Here is a 21,186-nt window from a genome sequence, read left to right as displayed (position 1 = left end):
ATTGCAGATTATTGCTGGGTATTTCAGAGTATTGGCAGGGTATGTATTGCAGAGTATTGGCAGGGTATGTATTGCAGAGTATTGGCAGGGTATGTGTTGCAGAGTATTGGCAGGGTATGTATTGCAGAGTATTGGCAGGGTACTGCAGAGTATTGGCAGGGTATGTATTGCAGAGTATTGGCAGGATAAGTATTGCAGAGTATTGGCAGGGTATGTATTGCAGAGTATTGGCAGGGTATGTGTTGCAGAGTATTGGCAGGGTATGTATTGCAGAGTATTGGCAGGGTACTGCAGAGTATTGGCAGGGTATGTATTGCAGAGTATTGGCAGGGTATGTATTGCAGAGTATTGGCAGGATAAGTATTGCAGAGTATTGGCAGGGTATGTATTGCAGAGTATTGGCAGGGTATGTATTGCAGAGTATTGGCAGGGTATGTATTGCAGAGTATTGGCAGGGTAAGAATGCGGGGGATGGGATGATTGGTGGCTGGAGAATATTTATTTTTTTACATGAAAATTTACTTTGCTGTTCAGGTTGCCCGGGCCCCCTGCTGGTCAGGCCCGGTACAGCAGGGCCTGTTGTACTGGCCTATCAGCGGCCCTGGAGGGCACAGTCTGTGACTGACAGCCTCAGCTCTGTTCCTGTTTGCTGTGCAAAGGGGGGGGGGGAGTGTCCCTTCCCTCCAATCAGAGCTCTCCTCACTGATGTAACTTCAGCTCCTCACCCCCTGCTTTCCAGAGCTGGGAGATCCTGTTTAAATTCTGCACTTTGAAAGGATGTAGGGGAAAGACTGCTGGAGATAACCAGGTACAACTTATAGAGGAGGATTTGTTTCATCTCTGTGTGTATCACCTGAGGGCAATCACTTCATTGGGTATATGGAGGTGGTTTACTAGACTTGCGCACAACGGAAAATTTAGTTTCGTTTGGTTCGTTCTGTTATATTCTGTTATATTCTGTTAAATTCGTTATGTTACATTAATACGTATTAGTTGAAATTTGTTATTTTTATTTTTTTATTCGGATGCAAAATTTGGCCGAATTTCGATTCCTTACGAAACAAATTGCACAAGCCTAGGGTTTACAACCACTTTAATCCAACGCACATTAAGGCGCGAAAAAACACGCAGTATTGTAATATACCAAAGTCAGAATGGGCCCAAAATAACGTGAAAAAAAAGTTGTTTCACCCCCCCCCACCCCCCTTCATCACCCAATGTTCCAAACTCTTCCGTCGGTGGAATTCTGTATCGCAGGACGCTGTGCGGCCATTAAGCAGAATTTTCCGAGTTGGAGATCTCACGGAGAGATCATTGAGTTAACCTGTTGTGAATTTCATTAAGCGGTGACGGCGAGTGACACGGGACAATAAGTATGATGAATGGGACGTATTTTTTCCCGCATTTTGCTGGAAATAACGCGCTGACTGAATTGCGAGTGAATTAATTTTGTTATCTTCGGGTTTCGCAGAACAATTATGAAGATACCTCATTTATCACGGCAGCCAGATAAAAGCGGAGCAGGGAAAAGCTAATTTGCGGACGGCAGGGAGAGGTCAAAACGTATTTAAGGCTTTTTATTTTCCAGTGTGTGAGTATGACCCCTGCGATCGGGGGAGGGGGGGGGGGGGCTGAGCTTTGTGGGCTGAGACTGTGAGAGAAAACTGGAAGGGCATTCACTTTCAGGCGGATTTGTGAATTAGTTTGTGGGAAAATACGCCGATTTAAAGATGAGAGCGCCGAAACTTTCCAAGTTTCCAAGAATACATTTCTCACTCTTTTCCTAATTCTAAAGCCATGCTTTTACCTTCAGTCCAGTGACTGTGCCTAGGCTGAGATGATGTCATCAGTCTGCTGCAGGCAGTAGGAACAGTGGCAAACACCCACCCACCCCCCACCCGAGCGCCACCCACCTCACTGTTTGTCAGCCAGCACTTACCCCATCGTCAGGCACCATGGTGCAGTGGCTCCGTGTCCTCTCCTCCGTGGCAAAAAATAGGAAGAGGACGGCCACACTCCAATATAATACCTTTATTTAATAAAGCTTAGTCCATACATCAGACACAGGTCCAGATGATAACTGACGCATTTCGCACCACCGTTAATGGCACTTAACCACTTCAATACTGGGCACTTCCCCCCCCCCCCTTCCTACCCAGGCCAATTTTCAGCGCTGTTGCACTTTGAATGACAATTGCGCTTATACAACACTGTACCCAAACAAATGTTTAATCATTTTGTTCCCACAAATAGAGTTTTCTTTTGGTGGTATTTGATCACCTCTGCGATTTTTATTTTTTGCACAACAAATAAAAAAAGACTGAAAATTTTGGAAAAAAAAACACGTTTTTCTTTATTTCTGTTAATTTTTTTATATAAATAAGTCAGTTTTCTTCTGATGGGCACTAATATGGCTGCACTGATGGGCACTGATAAGGCGACACTGATGAACACCAATGAGGTGGCACTGATGGACACTGATATAGGTGGCACTGATGGGCATTGATAGGTGGCACTGGTATGTGGCACTGATGGGCACTCATAAGTGGCACTGATGGGTATTCGTAGGCAGCACTGATGGGTACTGATCAGTGGCACTGATGGGTCCTTATGGGTGGCACTGATAGGTGGCACAGATGAGCACTGATAGGTGGCACTGATGGGTGGCATTGTTGGGCACAACTGATGTAATGTGTTACATAATGGTGCCAGTCAGTGCTCATTTGTGGGCACTGATTGGGCATTCATTTGCACATGTGGATAGCCATGGGGTACATACCTGGCCATCCACATGTTGCCCCCATTCCTTGTGGTCCTGGCGGCTTCCCTGGTGGTCCAGTGTGGGCATCCGAGGGGGGGTCTGTGCTGATAAACAATCAACACAGCCCCCCCCCCCATCAGGAGAGCCATCGACCAGCTCTCCTCTACTCGTGTCTGCCACACGTGAGTGAGGAAAAGCCATTCAATGGATTTTCCTGTTTACATTGTGATCAGCCGTGATTGGACACGGCTGATCACGTGGTAAAGAGTCTCCGTCGGAGGTTCTTTACTGAGGTCGGTGTAGCGGTGTGTCAGACTGGCACACCTAGCGGTGTGTCAGTCTGACACACCGCACCACCGATCGCCTCAATGCTCGCCCCCATGGGCGCGCGCTGGCTGTTATCCTGTACACCTGCTGTGCCCATTATGAGGGGTTCCCACCATCCCAGTGCTGAGTCCCTGGGTCTGTATGCCTGCTGTGCCCATTATGAGGGGTTCCCACCATCCCTATGCTGAGTTCCTGTGTCTGTATGCCTGCTGTGCCTATTATGAGGGGTTCTCACCATCCCCGTGCTAAGTTCCTGGGTCTGTACGCCTGCTGTGCCCATTATGAGGGGTTCCCACCATCCCTATGCTGAGTTCCTGTGTCTGTATGCCTGCTGTGCCTATTATGAGGGGTTCCCACCATCCCTGTGCTGAGTTCCTGGGTCTGTACACCCGCTGTGCCCATTATGAGGGGTTCCCACCATCCATATGCTGAGTTCCTGGGTCTGTATGCCTGCTGTGCCCATTATGAGGGGCTCTCACCATCCCTGTGCTGAGTCCCTGGGTCTGTATGCCTGCTGTGCCCATTATGAGGGGTTCCCACCATCCCTGTGCTGAGTTCCTGGGTCTGTGCGCCTGCTGTGCCCATTATGAGGGGCTCTCACCATTCCTGTTGAATTTATATTTATTTTATATTATGTAGAATGTAACTGGAGGCACCAAGGTGGGAGGGATAAGAATCGAGAATCATGGCACAAAGATCTCACGGTTGGAACATCCAAGATCTATAGAAGCCAGGCGCTGACTCAGCTCTCCGGGTGGATTGGCCCTTTAATCAGAGTCCATCTTATGTACAGCTGTTGCTCGCTGATTTCAGCATCAAAGATTTTTATAGCTGTAAATCTCAGAGCCAGATGTCAGTGTTAGTTCTAGCTGCCAGTCACCAATGCAGACATATTATGACAAACACCTGTCAGATCCACAGCCCAAATCTAGTGCAAACCGATTAACCTGCCACCAGACCGGGGGCGGGGGGGGGGGGCATCTGGATAACCGACACAAACACAGTGAGCGCCTACCAACCCCATGACCTTGGTGGGAACTGGAAGTGAAGCTGGGACCCCTGTGCTCCAAGGTCACAGTGCTAAACAGTAAACCAGTGTGTTCTTAAGCAATGTTTCTCAACTTCGGTCCCCAAGTGCCCCCCCCCCCCATTTTCAGTATTTCCCTCAGTGAAACGGTTGTGGTAATTACTAAGGCAGTGAAACTGATCAAATCACCTGTGCAAAATAATGGAAAGCCTGAAAACATGACCCATTGGGGGTACTTGAGGACTGGAGTTGAGAAACACTGTTCTAAAGTACCGCTGCTATACCATCCATAAAGGCAGATTAGTATTTATTAAGATTGTAGGGTCTGTTTATTAAAAAAAAAAAAAAAAAAAAAAGCACCACTAGCAAATTTACACGTACATTCATTCTATGTAAAATGGGGAATGTTCTTTAAGCTGTAGGAATGTTCTTTAATTATGGGTAGGAGTGCAATACCACATTGTGGCCACCAGATGGAGCATAGGCAATACATATGAATTTGGGTCCGGTTCAGGTGCAACTTCAGTTAAAAAAATCAAACCTGAATCGTACCTGAATCAGGGGAACTGAAACGCACCGGACTGTCGCATTGAAACCGCGTCTGCGTATATGTGACCCAAACCCAGCCTAAAGAAACACTGCTGGCTGTCAGCAGACATCCAACATGAAGCCCCATTTCCGCTGATGTGTCGAACCCCAAGCCTGGGCTAGAGGAGGGGATCCCAGGTGGTGCTTCATGTTTGTTCAGACCAGCAATATCCAAACTGGGGCCCTTAGCTTGTCTTAATCTGGCCCTTGGGGCACTAATCTTCTCACTGACACCAACAATGGGGTACTGTTCTCCTATTGACACCAATGATGGGACACTATTCCTCCTACTGACACCAATGATGGGGCACTATTCCTTCCACTGATACCAATGACGGGGCACTATTCCTCCCACTGACACCAATGATGGCGCACCATTCCTCTCACTGACACCAATGATGGGGCACTATTCCTCCCACTGATACCAATGATGAGGCACTATTCCTCCCACTGACACCAATGATGGGGCACTATTCCTCCCACTGATACCAATGATGGGGCACTATTCCTCCCACTGACACCAATGATGGGGCACCATTCCTCTCACTGACACCAATGATGGGGCACTATTCCTCCCACTGATACCAATGATGGGGCACTATTCCTCCCACTGATACCAATGATGGGGCACTATTCCTCCCACTGACACCAATGATGAGGCACTATTCCTCCCACTGACACCAATGATGGGGCACTATTCCTCCCACTGATACCAATGATGGGGCACTATTCCTACCACTGATACCAATGATGGGGCACCATTCCTCCCACTGACACCAATGATGGGGCACCATTCCTACCAATGATGGGGCACTATTCCTCCCACTGACACCAATGATGAGGCACTATTCCTCCCACTGACACCAATGATGAGGCACTATTCCTCCCACTGACCACCAAGCCCCAGGCATTTTTTTTACACCTACTGGCTTTGGGGTAGAAAGTCTGGAGACCCCTGGTCCAGATCAATAAAGTTGTCCATGTTGATGAGTGCTGCCGGACTTCCATTGCTTCTTTGGACATTACTTATCATGCTGCACTTGGCATGAATATAATATTTTCGGTGCTGAATCCTCCTCAAGCTGTACATTGTATATGTATGGTGTACCGTAATGTAACCGTAAAGGTTGTCTGTGAAGAAATAGGCAGGCAAGGTCCTAAATACAATTGTGCCGTTATCAGTACTTTACACGCGTATACAATCCCAATTAGGAGAGTTTCTGTACAGTGCATGTGTATTGGCCAGACCTCCAGCAGAGGGCAGTGTAATACCAGCAGAACCAGCAGACGTCTTTGCATCAGAGGTAGGCGGAACATATCCTAGGAGCTCCTCTACTCCCTGATTTTATTTTATTTAAGATTACAAAAGCAAACAACATTCCTTAACGATAATTCGAACATCTAATTAATACCAGCAGCTTGTCGTGCAAGGTTGACAGCATTCTCCTTACCGTTGCCCTCGTTCTCGTTAATTGGCTCTCAAGTTTTCTCTCTCTTACCAAAACTACCTTCGCCACATACTGTCATGGGTAGCCTGAGATGGGGGGGGGGGGGCAATAATTCTTACTTCTCCAGTCCAAACACACTTGGGTAGGAAGACAGGGAGCACAGGGATGGAGGAGTGGCACAAATGACGGTGTATAATGATGTCAATGGAGCTTGACAGGTGACATAAGAAGAGGGTCACTGATGAGAAGAGGTCAGGAGCTAGCTAGGGTCAGTAACAGCCGGGCAATATGGTACCAATATAGTAAAAATGGCATGTAACTATGAGCTTGTGTTTAGTCTGTCAAGAGGCTTTCGACAAGGGGCTGGATTTGACAAGAGATGACGGTCATCATCGAGAAAAGTCAGAAACAGGCCAGGGTCAGCAACAGCCAGGTAACATGGTACCAAAATGGCAAGTAGTGGAGTAGTGTTTGGGTTTGGTCTGTCAAGATGCTGAGGGTCATCAATAAAATTAGGCCAGGCATAGGCCAAAGTCAACAACAGCCAGACAAGATGGTACCAAAATGGCAAGTATTGATGGGCTTGGGTTTGATCGTTCAAGAGGTTTTTACCAAAGGGCTTGAGATGACAGGAGATGAGGGCCATCAATGAGAAGAGCTCAGGAACAGCCAGGTAAAATTGTACCAATATGGCAAGCAGTAAAGAACTTGGATTTGGTCTGTCAAGAGGCTTTCGTCAAGGGGCTGTAGATGACTGAAGATGAGGGTCATCAATGAGAAGAGGTCAGGAACAGGACAGGGTCAGCAACAGCCAGACAAGATGGTACCGAAATGGTAAAAAGTGATGAGCTTGAGTTTGGTCTGTCAAGAGGCTTTCACCAAGGGGCTGGAGATGGGGGTTATCGATGAGAAGAGGTCAGGAACAGGCCAGGGTCAGCAACAGCCAGGCGACATGGTAGCAATATGACCAGTAGTGATGAGCTTGGATTAGGTCTGTCAAGAGGCTTTTGTCAAGGGGCTGGAGATCACAGGAGGTGAGGGTCATTGATGAGAAGAGGTCAGGAATAGGCCAAAGTCAGCAACAGCCAGACAAGATGGTACCAAAATCGTAAGTAGTGGTGAGCTTGGGTTTGGTCTGTCAAAAGGCTTTCTTCAAGGGGCTGGAGATGAGTGGAGATGACTGGAAATGAGTGGAGATGAGTGGAGATGAGTGGAGATGACTGGAAATGAGTGGAAATGAGTGGAGATGAGTGGAGATGAGTGGAGATGAGTGGAGATGACTGGAAATGAGTGGAGATGAGTGGAGATGACTGGAAATGAGTGGAGATGAGTGGAGATGAGTGGAGATGACTGGAAATGAGTGGAAATGAGTGGAGATGAGTGGAGATGAGTGGAGATGAGTGGAGATGACTGGAAATGAGTGGAGATGAGTGGAGATGACTGGAAATGAGTGGAGATGACGAGGGTCATTAATAAGAAGAGGTCAGGAACAGCCCCATTTGCATATACCAGCAGTTTCTCATTCATTCTATATAGTTTGAATGATATTCATACATAAAAATTTGAGAAGTTCAGGAAAAGGCTTCATTATGGCCACTACTAGATGTAGCTGAGCTTCATATGAAATATGCTCATCTATGTTGCTCTAATGCAGTATTTTCCTGAACCACTCCAATTTTTTTTTTTTTTATGACTGAATAACATTCAAAGAATAAGTATTTCTTTTTCTACAATCCTCAGGTCCATTTAGTGGCTGTTACTATTTTATAAATATGTTATTAATTCATAAAAAAAAAGTACAGCATTCTGGACACTAGATGGCGCTGAGGATCAGAGGAAAGCCTTCTGATCCTCAGCGCCATCTAGTGACCTGTTTTATTTTATGAACCTTATTCGTTCATAAAAAAAAATAAAATAAAAAATAGGTGTGGGAAATGACTGCATTATGTCCACTAGATATAGCTGTGGATCATAGAAAATAGATACCTAGTTCTCTATGATCATCAGCTCCATCTAGTAGCTGTAATGCAGTACTTTCCTGGAGCACTCTATTTTTTATGAATGAATAACATTTGAAGAATAAGTATTTATTTATTACGATCCTCGGGTCCATCTAGTGGCTGTTACAATTTTATGAATATGATTAATTTATAAAGAATTTCTGCATTTTGGCTACTAGATGGAGCTGAGGATCATAGGAAAGCCCAATGATCCTCAACGCCATCTAGTGGCCTGTTTTATTTTACGAACCTTATTAATTCATAAAAAAAAGGGGGTGGTTTGCAAAATTCTACATTATACCGACTAGATGAAGCTGAGAATCCTAGAAAAGAAATACTGAGATCGCTAAGATCATCAGCTCCATCTAGTGGCTGTTACTATTTTCTGAATGTTATCAAATCATAAAAAAAGACTGCATTTTGGCCACTAGATGGAGCTGAGGATCATAGGAAAGTCCTATGATCCTCAGCTCCATGTAGTGCCTGTATCATTTTATGAACCTATTTCATTCATTAAAATAATAATAAAAAAAATAATAAAAATAAAAAAAAATAATGAGTGGTTCTGGAAATTCCTGCAGTATGCCCACTAGATGGAGCTGAGGATCATAGAAAATATATACTTAGAGCCCTAAGATCACCAACGCCATCTAGTGGCTGGTAATATTTTATGAATACTGTATTATTAAATCATAAAAAATTACTGCATTTTGGCCACTAGGTGAAGCTGAGGATCATAACAAAGTCCTATGATCCTCAGCTTCATCTAGTGGCCTGTATAATTTTACGAACCTATTTCATTCATAAAAAAAAAATAATAAAAAAAAAAATAATAATAATAATAATAATAATAATAATAATAATAAACAAATAAAAAAGAATAAAAAATGGGTGGTTCTGGAAATTTCTACATTATGCCCACTAGATGGAGCTGAGGATCATAGGAAAGTCCTATGATCCTCAGCTCCATGTAGTGCCTGTATCATTTTATGAACCCATTTCATTCATTAAACTAATGATACTAAAAAAAAAAATAATAAAAAAAAAATGGGTGGTTCTGGAAATTCCTGCAGTATGCCCACTAGATGGAGCTGAGGATCATAGAAAATAAATACTTAACTCGCTAAGATCGACGTCATCTAGTGGCTGTTACTATTTTATGAATATTATTAATTCATAAAAAAATTGCTGCATTTTGGCCGCTAAATAGAGCTGAGGATGATAGGAAATTTCCTATCATCCTCAGGTCCATCTAGTGGCCTGTATAATTTTATAAACCTATTTCATTCATTAAAAAAAAAAAAAAAAAAAAAAAGAAAATCATAAAAATAAATAAAAAATGTGTGGTTCTGGAAATTTCTACATTATGCCCACTAGATGGAGCTGAGGATCATAGAAAATAAATACTCACTAACTCACTAAGATCATTAGCTCCATCTAGTGGATGTTACTATTTTATGAATATTATTTATTTCTAAAAAAGCTGCTGCATACTGGCAACTAGGTGGAGCTGAAGATCATAGGAGAGCCCTATGATCCTCAACTCCATGTAGTGGCATGTACCGTTTTATGTACCTATTTCATTCATTAAAAAAATAAATAACAAATTTATGAATATTATTAAGACATAAACAATTACTGCATTTAGGCCACTAGATGGCGCTGGTGATCTTAGCAATCTAAGTATTCATTTTCTATGATCCTTAGCTCCATCTAGTGGCCTAAATGCAGTATTTTTTTATCATTTAATAATATTAATAAAATAGTAACAGCCACTAGATGGAGCTGATGATCTTAGAAAACTAAATATGTATTTTCTATGATCCTCATCTTCAATCTAGTGGGCATAATTTAGAAATTTCCAGAACCACACATTTTTTTATTTTATATATATATATATATATATATATATATATAAAATTAAAAAAATTATGATAAAAAAAAATATATATATATATAATAAAAAAATGTGTGGTTCTGAAAATTTCTAAATTATGCCCACTAGATTGAAGATGAGGATCATAGAAAATACATATTTAGTTTGCTAAGATCACCAGCTCCATCTAGTGGCTGTTACTATTTTATTAACATTATTAAATGATAAAAAAATACTGCATTTAGGCCACTAGATAGAGCTAAGGATCATAGACAATAAATACTTAGATTGCTAAGATCATCAGTGCCATCTAGTGGCCTAAATGCAGTAATTTTTTTATATCTTAATAATATTCATAAATTAGTAACAGCCACTAGATGGAGCCAATGATCTTAGCAATCTAAGTATTTATTTTCTATGATCCTCAGCTCCATCTAGTGGCCATATTGTGGCATTTTCCCAAACCACTCTATGAATAAAAAACATTCAACCCTTTGAGGCAATAGATGGAGAACATTCAGTTTTGGCCCATTTGCACAGAAGGAATGCTCCAGTGTTTCTCAGGGCGAATAAGCTACGCAAATTATTCATAAATAGACCCCTTAGTTGTTGACCATGAGGACTGAATGACTGTATAGGGCGCATCTATATATGTAATACAATAATAGAAATATGGTACAGCAAACTTGCAAGTGGCTTAAAAAGAATGAATTACCAGTGAATGTGCGCCGCTTAATAATAATATGTGGCTTTGCTTAAAGCGGTATCTGCAGGCTGGCGCGGATATTTCTGTGAGATTGCAGCGGGCTCTGTGACTACGAAGCCGCAGAAGGTTACTGGCGGCTGACGACACGGCGGAGATGAAAGTATCGCTGTTTCACAATGCGGCATCAGAAACCCTGCGACACGGGAGGTGACGGGGGGGAGACGAGGCAGCCGGCTCAGACATTGTCTTGATGTCTTTCCAGTGTCAGACTCTGGAGTTCTCGATTTCATTTTTACGCCGAGGCCTTTAGGTCTGCGCCGGCACTTTGATGTTTTTAGACGCGCTTTCTGGTATTTACAAAAAATACCGTATTATAATAATAATAAAAAAAAAAAAACAGAAGTGAAATACATTACAGCAGGGCTAAAAGCGAATTCAAAGCCGCATGAGCTGAGAAGCATAAATGAAGGATAACAAAAGGGTTTAAATGCTTACCAAAGCTGGAGAAAATGCTGCTGCAAGCTCCCTTTATTGATGATCACATGACCCACAACCATGGCATTGGGTCATCTGATCTTTGTAGAGGGTGGGGGGGGGGGCGGGGTTCCAGATAAACTTCCACTGGATTGGCTGAAGAATATATAAATATTCATAACTTAGTTTTGTTTGCAAAACCTCATACTATGACTAGTGATACCAGCGACACCTACTGGTGACAGTGAAAAATTACGTCATTGTCTTAAAGCGGAGTTCCACCCAAAAATGGAACTTTCGCTGGTGACCCCCTGACACGTCATATTTGGCATGTCATTGTTTTTTTTAGTTATCACAGGTACCCCGCTCCCACTTCCTCCCCTGGAAGGAAGTTCACCTCTCACCCCTCCTTCCCTGCAATCTTCTGGGACACGTCACAGGTCCCAGAAGATTGCCCTGCCAATCACAACATGCAGCGCGGCTCAACAGCCGGGCTCCACATCCGGGCGCCCACAGTTACAATACCGACGCCACGGAGAGGAGGGGAAGAAGCTTTGCTTTGATCCAAGTCCATTTCAAGAACAGGAGGAGGAGGATTTCTTGGACCAAAAATTGGTTGCTTTATCAATCGTGACCAATTATGTCATATGCTTTTGCTGCGGGAGCTCCAGAAGAATAATCCGGATGATTTTCGGAATTATCTCCGGATGACGGACCCCTGCTTTCACCAACTCTTAATAATATTATTCTCGATATCACTAAAAAATAAAAGCCTTTTAAAATACGTTTGGCAGAATACGTTCTATCAGTATCACCAGTAAAGCAGTTTCATTATTATTCCATTAAAGAAGAAGAGAATTGTGCGCTGCATTTCCAGATTTCATAATTTGCAGCGAAATGTAAATTCTCCATTACGAACGCCAATTTAGAAGACCGACCGCTTCCGGCTCGTCCTTGCGTGTTTGTACTTTGGACTTTTGCCTGACGGACTTGTGTACACACGCTCGGAAAACCTAACAACACACATTTGTCTGCGGAAAATTTTAAAACCTGCCATCCAACATTTGTCCGCGGAAAATCCGACAACAATTGTCCGATGGAGCGTACACACGGTCGGATTTTCCACCAACAGCCTGTCATCACACAATTCCCGTTGGAAAATCCGATCGTGTGTACGGGGCTTTAGACAGAGATCTGCTGTTCCTAGTGATTAGGAACAGCGATCTCTCTCCTCCTCCAGTCAGCCCAGCCCCCATACAGCTAGAAACACCTCCCTAGGAAACACACTTAACCCCTTAATCGCCCCGTAGTGTTAACCTCTTCCCTGTCAGTGACAGTAATCAGTGGCTATTTTTTAGCTCTGATCACTGTATAAATGTCAGCCGTCCCAAAAATGTGTCAAAAGTGTTAAGATCTGTCACACTCCCGCTAAAAATCGCAGATCACCACCATTACTAGTAAAAAAAAAAAAAAAAAAAAAAGATACAAATGCTATAAATCTATCCCCTATTTTGTAGACGCTATAACTTTTGCGCAAACCAATTATTATACGCTTATTGCGTTTTTTTTAACCAAAAATAAATATATAGAAGAATACATATAGGCCTAAACTGATGCAGAAATTTTTTTGACCGATATTTATTATAGAAAAAAGTAAAAAATATATAATTTTTTTTCAAAATTGTCGCTCTTTTTTTTTTTTTTGTTTATAGCGAAAAAAAAAAAAAAAAACGCAGAAGTGATCAAATACCACCAAAAGAAAGCTCTATTTGTAGGAGAAAAAAAAAAAAGGACGTCAATATTGTTTGGGTAACAATTTTGATCCTAGTATTATTGCTAATGAAATTCAAGTAATGCCCCGTACGGAAAAAGTCCGATCGGATTATGTTGGTCGGGAAATCCGATCGTGTGTGGGCTCTATTGGACATTTTCCGTGGGAGATCCAGACGGAAAAAGCTTGAGAGCTGGATCTAAAATTTTCCGACAACAAAATCCGATCGGACTTTTTCCAATTGTTTGTAAAGAATTCCGATGGACAAAGTCTCAGATTAAATTAATAGAGCAAAGCTATTGGCTACTAGCCTCTGCGTAGTCCCGTCCTATGCTACGAACGCCACCTCATTCCAAACTATTGCATTTTCCAACGACTTTGTCCGACCGTGTGTATGTAACACAAGTTTCACCCCCAAAATCCGACGGATTTTGTGGTCGGAATGTCTGACCGTGTGTACAGGGCATAAGAGTATACAATGATCTTGATCGATGGTTGCTTTATCAATCGTGACCAATTATGTCATATGGCTTTGCTGCGGGAGCTCCAGGGGAATAATCAGAATGATTTTTGAAATTACCTCCGGATGACGGTTCAAAGATATACATTTCTTATTGTAATATTTAATTCCTCCTTTTGTGGCCGTTTCCATCATGATTGTGGGCATGTGAAGCCCAATCGAGAATCGCTTCCTGGAATATCTTTGGAGAGGTGCATGCTGGGTAACCAGCATGCACCTCTCGACTTCGCGCATGCACGACCCAACGGCGGCCGTAGTACTGTACTGCCCAAAGACTCCTGGGAATTGATGTGTCATCATTTCCCAGGAGCATAGGCGAGAGAGGAAGTCTCGAGGAGCTCCGCGGACCAGGAAGTGGCAGATTACGAGGACTACATAGCAACAGGGCGTTTAGGGTAAGTATAAAAAAATGTTCTTCCTCCAAATGTTTGTTTATAGGTTAAAGGAGTCTTTTAACCACTTGCTTACCGGGCACTTAAACCGCCCCTCCTATCCAGACCAATTTTCAGCTTTCAGCGCTGATGCACTTTGAATGACAATTACGCGGTCATACAACACTGTACCCAAATTAAATTTTTATAATTTTTTTCCCTCAAATAGATCTTTCTTTTGGTGGTATTTGATCACCTCTGCGATTTTTATTTTTTGTTAAAAAAAAATGTAAAAAGACAGAATAAAAAAAAAAAAAATGTATTTTGTTATAAAATTTTAAAAAGGGTAATTTTTGTCCGTCATTGATGTACGCTGATGAGGTGGCACTGATGGGTGCCGATAGGTGGCAGTGATGGGCACTGATGGGTGGCAGTGATGGGCACTGATCGGTTACACTGATAGGCAGCACTTCTAGGTGGCACTGATTGGGCATTGATAGCCTGTTTCCCCGAAAATAAGACCTAGCATAATGGTCGGTGGTGGCTGCAATATAAGCCCTACCCTCCAAATAAGCCCTAGTTAAAGTCCTTGTAGGTCTTATTTTCAGGGTAGGGCTTATTTGGGGGGTAGGGCTTATATTGCAGCCATCACCGACAATCACGCTAGGTCTTATTTTCGGGGAAACAGGATAGGTGGCACTGGTGGACATTGATAGGTGGCACTTGTGGGCACCGATAGGTGGCATATATGAGGCATAATTGCCGCTTCCGTTTCGGGAACCGATGTCCCTTTAAGATGAACCGGTGATCAGCTTTTTTTTTTCTCCACCGCTGTCAGCGTGAGGAGAGAAAAAAAGAGATCAGTGAGCTTTTGTTGTGATCATGTGATCAGCTGTCATTGGCTGACAGCTGATCACATGGTAAGGGGCCAGGACCTGCCCCTTACTCGGATCGGTGATCACCCGAATCTCAGTGACTCAGTGATCACAGCGCGGTCGGCACGCGCAGGGAGCGTGCACAAAGGGAGTCCGTCATGTGACTTCCCGGGAGGCCGTCACGTGACTTCCCGGGAGGCCGTCACGTGACTTACCGGGAGGCCGTCACATGGCCTCCTGGGAATTCACATCCGCGTTGTGGCCGTCATTCGGCCATAGCGCGGATGTCAAGTAGTTACAGGAAAAAAAATAAAAAATGTAGGGTGGAACTCCGCTTTAAGGGGGGAAACCTTCCAGTCTGTAAGTGGTTAAATATTTTTGCATCAGTACAATTTGTCAAAATTTTTCTAATGCTCAGTTTCGCAATCATAGTTACATAGTTAGTCTGGCTGAAAAAAGACACAAGTCCATCTAGTTCAACCAATCCATTTTGCCGGTATCATATCCACTCATCCCTGATTATGACCGGTTCCCAATTAAATGCTGGTAAGGCTTCACCCTCGCCCCCTGCCAGCGCGGCCGCCATACACATCATTAATGAGGTTGGAGCCTAGCGCCTAGAATTCCTCAGCACTCGGCGGACGCTGTTGACATAGCAAATATGTTGTTAATAATAAAAATGTCGCGTCTCCTCTGAGAAGTTCCTGCGCATATACACGATTCGGGAAGGAGTTGGGATGTTGTGCCACTTCATTTGCATATCAAGAAGCCGGGGCTCCCTGATGAACCAATCAAGGTGAGGTCTAGCTGCTGAGCCCTCAATTCTCCGATCTCATTAAGGAACGCCACCCCGAGAGGGACGAGGACGGGCCGCAACGCGCTCTAAATGGCTTATTGTTTAAGGCTGTGCTAATGTCTGCGCGAGGCCTGGTGTGCACAGTGTGATACATTGGATAGAATGAACACTTCTAAGCAGATAATGACGCTGAGAGTGGAACCTCCTACTTTTATAGCACTCTGGGGAGAAATTGTAACTTTTTATTTCCTTTTTTTTATCTTCTTAGCAATCTCTTCCTCTCTCTTTCAATGTCTTGCTATGAAGAGAACGCCATAGATTTGTTTTAAGTGGTGCGACAACTAAAAGAAGCGCCAAAGGTGCAACGTGCATCTAAAAAGCACCAAACCAGATTAGAAAAAAAATTATGAAATGGTTTATTCTCTGAAATTTTAGGAACACATACATCATATTTAGGTCCTATGTGTGGTCCTAGCGGAGCACATGCACTCCAGGTAGATTTTGAAGGGTTAAATGTTTTTTTTTTTCCTCTCCTTTTAAGTTATTCAGGTCAGCTAGGTGCTTAATGTTACAGGTTGACCTGTTGATCTGGTGGTGACTAACCACACTTTTTAGCAAGGTCACTGCCCCCCTGCGGGTCATATTATATAAATAGGGTTTACTAAATGCCCTAGGGGTCTCTGGTTGGGGACTGCCAAAATGTAGTTGTTACTCTACCGGAGTGGGTCACCCCCTTGGGAGGTGATGGGAGCCCTGTCAGGGTTCCCACTGGGGTAGGAAGTAGGAATTCCTGGAGGCCGATTCTTGAAATAAACCCTGGAGGGCCATCACCAGTAGGAGGTCCTGGAGGGTCGTCACCAGTAGGAAGTCCTGGAGGGTCATCACCAGTAGGAAGTCCTGGAGGGTCATCACCAGTAGGATGTCCTGGAGGGTCATCACCAGTAGGAAGTCCTGGAGGGTCATCACCAGTAGGAAGTACTGGAGGGCCATCACCAGTAGGAAGTCCTGGAGGGTCATCACCAGTAGGAAGTCCTGGAGGGTCATCACCAGTAAGAAGTCCTGGAGGGTCGTCACCAGTAGGAAGTCCTGGAGGGCCATCACCAGTAGGAAGTCCTGGAGGGTCATCACCAGTAGGAAGTCCTGGAGGGTCATCACCAGTAGGAAGTCCTGGAGGGTCGTCACCAGTAGGAAGTCCTGGAGGGCCATCACCAGTAGGAAGTCCTGGAGGGCCATCACCAGTAGAAAGTCCTGGAGGGCCATCACCAGTAGAAAGTCCTGGAGGGCCATCATCAGTAGGAAGTCCTGGAGGGTCATCACCAGTAGGAAGTCCTGGAGGGCCATCACCAGTAGGAAGTCCTGGAGGGCCATCACCAGTAGGAAATCCTGGAGAGTCGTCACCAGTAGGAAGTCCTGGAGGGTCGTCACCAGTAGGAAGTCCTGGAGGGTCGTCACCAGTAGGAAGTCCTGGAGGGTCGTCACCAGTAGGAAGTCCTGGAGGGTCGTCACCAGTAGGAAGTCCTGGAAGGTCATCACCAGTAGGAAGTCCTGGAGGGTCATCACCAGTGGAAAGTCCTGGAGGGTCATCACCAGTAGGAAGTCCTGGAGGGCCATCACCAGTAGGAGGTCCAGGAGAGTCATCACCAGTAGGAAGTCCAGGAGGGCTCATAAAATCCAGCAGTTCCTTATGGGGTCATTACTACACCTGTAAATCCTGCTTCCTTTGAGGTTTCCCTTTGGTTACACATTAGGCACATTATTCACTGGTGCCCCCCCTAGATACCACATAGATTATTCCCACTTGTCCTTAAGAATATAGCCAGTCTGGTCCTCCAACCTTGGAGGAGAGGGGCTGTCACCAGACCTGGCCAGCATTACATGTGTTAACAACCATTACAATTTGTTTTTTATTGTTTTTTTTTTTTTTTTTAGCATTGATTTCTGAAGTGGAAAGTCGGCTCTTTCTGTAGTCTGGCCTCGCTTATTGGTTACAGTAAAATAGGACAGGAAGATTTATCGTCTCCAGAGGTAAATATTGAGCCACAAGGAGGACCTGCCAATATTTTCATTGCAACAATACAATTTGTGCTCTGCTGATCCATCATTAAATCTCTCTGGAGTGGATTTCCTGAATGGCAAGGCGACGGCGTTAACCAATTCACGGCGGGGTGGGGGGGGGGGGGGGGGGCAAAATGTCGGACTGGCTCAGGAACGTTGAGACATTTCAGTACCATGCAGGGAGACGGGACAGCCATGCCAGAAAGTCATGAGAAACTGTAGAAAGGTTATCCTAAGGTTCTTCGCGATGGATCGGGTTGTATAGAACAGACCAACCAAAAATAGCAAAATAAATTTTATATATATATATATATATACGGTATATATATATATATATATATATATTATTTATATATATTATATATATATATATATATATATATATATATATATATATATATATATATATGTATATATGTATATATATATATATATATATATATATATATATATATATATATATATATATATATATATATACATATACATATATATATATATATATATATATATATATATATATATATATATATATTTATATATATATGTACAGTGGTGTGAAAAAGTGTTTGCCCCCTTCCTCATTTCCTGTTCCTTTGCATGTTTGTCACACTTAAGTGTTTCGGAACATCAAACCAATTTAAACAATAGTCAAGGACAACACAAGTAAACACAAAATGCAATTTGTAAATGAAGGTGTTTATTATTAAAGGTGAAAAAAAATCCAAACCATCATGGCCCTGTGTGAAAAAGTGATTGCCCCCCTTGTTAAAACATACTATAACTGTGGTTGTCCACACCTGAGTTCAATTTCTCTAGCCACACCCAGGCCTGATTATTGCCACACCTGTTCACAATCAAGGCATCACTTAAATAGGAGCTGCTTGACACAGTAAGGGCCACCAGAAGATCCTTAAAAGCTACACATCATGCCGAGACCCAAAGAAATTCAGGAACAATTGAGAAAGAAAGTAATTGAGATCTATCAGTCTGGAAAGGGTTATAAAGCCATTTCCAAAGCTTTGGGGATCCAGCGAACCACAGTGAGAGCCATTATCCACAAATGGCGAAGACATGGAACAGTGGTGAACCTTCCCAGGAGTGGCCGGCCGCCCAAAATTACCCCAAGAGCGCAGCGACGACTCATCCAAGAGGTCACAAAAGACCCCACAACAACGTCCAAGGAACTGCAGGCCTCACTTGCCTCAGTTAAGGTCAGCGTTCATGCCTCCACCATCAGGAAAAGACTGGGCAAAAATGGCCTGCATGGCAGAGTTCCAAGGAGAAAACCACTGCTGAGCAAAAAGAACATCAAAGCTCGTCTCAATTTCTCCACAACACATCTTGATGATCCCCAAGACTTTTGGGACAACATTCTGTGGACCGATGAGACAAAAGTGGAACTCTTTGGAAGGTGTGTGTCCAAGTATATCTGGCGTAGAAGGAACACTGCATTTCATAAAAAGAACATTATACCAACAGTAAAATATGGTGGTGGTAGTGTGATGGTCTGGGGCTGTTTTGCTGCTTCAGGACCTGGAAGACTTGCCGTGATAAAAGGAACTATGAATTCTGCTGTCTACCAAGAGATCCTGAAGGAGAATGTCCGACCATCTGTTCGTGTACTCAAGCTGAAACCAACTTGGGTTCTGCAGCAGGACAATGATCCTAAACACACCAGCAAGTCCACCACCGAATGGCTGAAGAAAAACAAAATGAAGACTTTGGAGTGGCCTAGCCAAAGTCCTGACCTGAATCCTATTGAGATGTTGTGGTATGACCTTAAAAAGGCCGTTCATGCTCGAAAACCCTCTAATGTAACTGAATTAGGACAATTCTGCAAAGATGAGTGGGCCAAAATTCCTCCAGGACGCTGTAAAAGCCTCATTGCACGTTATCGCAAACGCTTGGTTGCAGTTGTTGCTGCTAAGGGTGGCCCAACCAGTTATTAGGTTTAGGGGGCAATCACTTTTACACACAGGGCCATGATGGTTTGGATTTTTTTTCACCTTTAATAATAAACACCTTCATTTACAAATTGCATTTTGTGTTTACTTGTGTTGTCCTTGACTATTGTTTAAATTGGTTTGATGTTCCGAAACACTTAAGTGTGACAAACATGCAAAGGAACAGGAAATGAGGAAGGGGGCAAACACTTTTTCACACCACTGTATATATGTATATATATATATATATATATATATATATATATATATACATATATATATATATATATATATATATATATATATATATATATATATATATATATGTATGTATGTATGTATATATATATATATATATATATATATATATATATATATATGTATGTATGTATGTATGTATGTATATATATATATATATATATGTATGTATATATATATATATATATATATGTATGTATATATATATATATATATATATGTATGTATATGTATATATATATATATATATATATATATATATATATATATATATATATATCTTTGGGGTAAATGCTTTACATGAATCAATAAAAGCTGATTAACTCCCCTGCTAGTGTTAAGTGGTTTGTCTCATCCCTGTAAACTGATACATTCTGCTAGAGAGCTTGAGCTAGTGGAACACGAAAGACTTGCTGGTTGGATTACCAGGTGAAAATAGAAAAGAGAGCCTAAGAAAAAAAGAAAAGAAATGCAGCCATCACATTGAAGAAGACTCGGTAAGCTGGAACATAATAAATGTTTGCTTTTGGGTTTAATACCCCTTGATTACATTATAAAATTATAAATTATAAATGATATATAAACATTATATTAAATTTGTTTATAGTTTATGGTGCTTTGGCTAAATTGAATTGAGTTAAGGTTTGAATTTGCATTAAGCCATGTAAAATCTGCGAGAAAAGGGGGCGGGGCCCCCAGCTAAGTCGCGAATTATAAAAAAAAAAAAAAAAAAAAGAGAGAGGTGATTAAATATAAATAAGAATTAAGAATTCATTATAGGAACGTTACCGGAGGTAAATGCGGGAAAGGTGAACTCCAGCTCCAAGTACAGGGGACTATCAGAGCGAGCCAAGAGGCGCCTTTTCATTTTTAAAGAGCTCTTCTCCCATAAACACGGCCCGGGATAACGCCGCGGCGATGTGTACTCAGCATTGGTAATTGATGAGAAGGTAGAAGACATAATGATCGCCGATTGCAGCTTTGTAGCCCCCGGTCAGGATTAACCTTTCAGGAGTCCTCCTTCACCGGAGCGTCAGCCGTTCCCCGCTCATTAACTATTGATCAAAGCAAACTTTTATACGATATTATTATTCATTTGCCGAGCTCATCAACCTGCGCAAAAAAAAAAAAAAGGACATACGCCGCTCTCTACTCGCTGCGTCTCACGGTTGGGTTTCCAGCAGCCTTTGTGAAGCTTCTTTATGTGAAACTATTTTTTTTTGCAGTTTTGCTTTGCAGGTGCCAAGTGAGTCCACCTTAAAGCTGAACACCACGTTTAACCACTTCAGCTCCGGAAGGATTTGCACACCCCCCCCCCCTTAATGACCAGGCCATTTTTTTTGCGATGCGGCACTGCGTCGATTTAACTGACAATTGCGCGGTCGTG

The sequence above is a fragment of the Lithobates pipiens genome, unplaced genomic scaffold (assembly GCF_037356315.1).
Source record: "Lithobates pipiens isolate NorthernLeopardFrog02 unplaced genomic scaffold, aLitPip1_a1.2 Scaffold_10, whole genome shotgun sequence".
NCBI classification, from domain to species: Eukaryota; Metazoa; Chordata; class Amphibia; order Anura; family Ranidae; genus Lithobates; species Lithobates pipiens.
Note: the sequence above shows the minus strand (reverse complement) of the source record.